Source organism: Lepisosteus platostomus, chromosome 5, assembly GCF_059453375.1.
Source record: "Lepisosteus platostomus isolate fLepPlt1 chromosome 5, fLepPlt1.hap1, whole genome shotgun sequence".
In the NCBI taxonomy this organism is placed as follows: domain Eukaryota; kingdom Metazoa; phylum Chordata; class Actinopteri; order Semionotiformes; family Lepisosteidae; genus Lepisosteus; species Lepisosteus platostomus.
Window position 1 is genome coordinate 45,827,842 of NC_142615.1, and position 1,843 is coordinate 45,829,684.

At 49.5% G+C, this 1,843-nt stretch overlaps 1 non-coding gene and 1 pseudogene across 1 annotated transcript; one reads left to right on the forward strand and one right to left on the reverse strand.

Moving 5' to 3' along the window:
- Window positions 1–267: 267 nt before the first annotated feature.
- LOC148667316 (5S ribosomal RNA) lies at window positions 268–386 on the forward strand (annotated as a pseudogene).
- A 624-nt stretch (window positions 387–1,010) lies between these two features.
- On the reverse strand, window positions 1,011–1,174 carry LOC148667317 (U1 spliceosomal RNA). Its single transcript, XR_015937347.1, has one exon. It is a non-coding gene; the product is annotated as a U1 spliceosomal RNA (small nuclear RNA).
- Between the last annotated feature and the right edge of the window lie 669 nt (window positions 1,175–1,843).

Genomic DNA, 1,843 nt, shown 5'->3' on the forward strand with positions numbered 1-1,843 from the left:
AGAAATGTTTTCAGAGTGCTGTGCACTGGAGGTTTTTGTCTTGTGAAGACTTGCCTTGTGCTCCTCCGAGCAGTTTGTTTGTTCTCCTCCAGTGCGGGACAAGCCAACACAAGGGAGCACATTCGCCAACATCCAGGTACGCAATGCGATTTGGAAAGAAGCTCCTTTCCAAAGAGTTGCACACGAACGATCCTTCAGTCCTGCTCAGGGGGCACGAAGCCCCAGCCACACACAGCTTCAAGTAGCGAGTCAGGCACCTCTGCTTTCACTTGTGGCCTCACCACCCTGAACGCGCCTGATTTGGTCTGGTTTTTGAAGCTAAGCAGGGTTGGGCCTGAATAGTACTTGGATGGGAGACTTCCTGGGAATACCAGGTGCTGCAAGCTTTTGCTCTCTCGGCCACCAGGGGTCGCCGTTGGTACCGTAGGCTTTGGGAGGAAAACCTGGAGGATGGAAAGGTGATCTATAGCCTCATCTCTAGAGATGTTTTGTTGCTATGGCATGTGTGTGACCCATATAAAAAAAAAACCCGTTTGTAAAACGAATATCGAAGCTGCCTCTAAATCTGCAAATAAAGATGAGTCGATAAACCACTTGTTTTTCGTATAACTATACATATATTCATTTATTACTGATTTCATTCATTGAGCACGGATACAATAGAGGTTCAGCCATTCACTGTTTGACATATCTGCACTGGTACAGAACCTAGTAATCAGAAAATGGGTGAAACTGTCTTTAGAATTAGCATACAGCACCGAGGCCCCCATGACCAAATAAAGGCTAACCTCGATAATCAGCCTAAATAATGCAGACTACAGCAAAACGACTGACTTTGAAAAGGGAATGAATGTCCGGAAGGAGTAGTGTAACCAGCTTGAAATGCTTCTCCGGACATCTAACTAAAAGAAACCGGGAACCAGCAGTGGCATCGACTCCTTTCGAACTGGGATCCTATCGCAGCTCGTGGTGTCGTAACTCTTCTGTATCTGATATTGGACCAAGCACATCAGGGGAGAGCGCCAACGCAGTCCCCCACTACCAGAAATTATGCAGTCGAGATTCCCACATTTGGGGAATTCGCAGGGGTCAGCACAGCCGGAGTGCAATGGCCAAGACTCGCCCTGGGTGAACCTCCTTCTTGATCAAGGTATCTCCCCTGCCAGGTAAGTATGTGTTGTACAAGCCCCTGCAAGCGGCCCACACCCTCAGCACTAATCGCGCAGCCTAGGATAGCTCCTCGCCTGGCTGGCTCTGTGAGATTTAGTACTCGCGCAAGAGACTGGGGGCAGAGCGCGAAGGCAGCCCCCCGCCCCCCTCTAAGTGTGCGCTCCTGGTTCCCTCTCAGGGCTCTGCAACATAGCGTCCCGGCGCTTCCTCCTAGCCGCCCCGGAGGCGATGTGCGTCTGGCCAATTTGTTCAATTGGTGCTGTTTCTGTTTTGAAATAAAACGCGCCAGCCAAGAATTGTTTTCAGAGTGCTGTGCACTGGAGGTTTTTGTTTTGTGAAGACTTGCCTTGTGCTCCTCCAGTGCGGGACAAGCCAACACAAGGGAGCACGTTCGCGAACATCCAGGCACGCATTGATTTCGAAAGAAGCTCCTTTCCAAAGAATTGCAAATAAACGATCCTCCAGTTCTGCTCAGGGAACACGGAGCCCCCGCCACACAATGCAACGGGAGTATAAATGATGTCTCCCGCCAGCCATTCGACGATCATTTTTCATGGGTGAATATGGTTTTCTGGGGGGTTGCAATGTTCGTCATTATTGGACATTCCTGGTGATTCTGACACGTGTTAAACACTCGCATTTCCTGCAATTATAAAAAGGGTTAAGTTTCGGT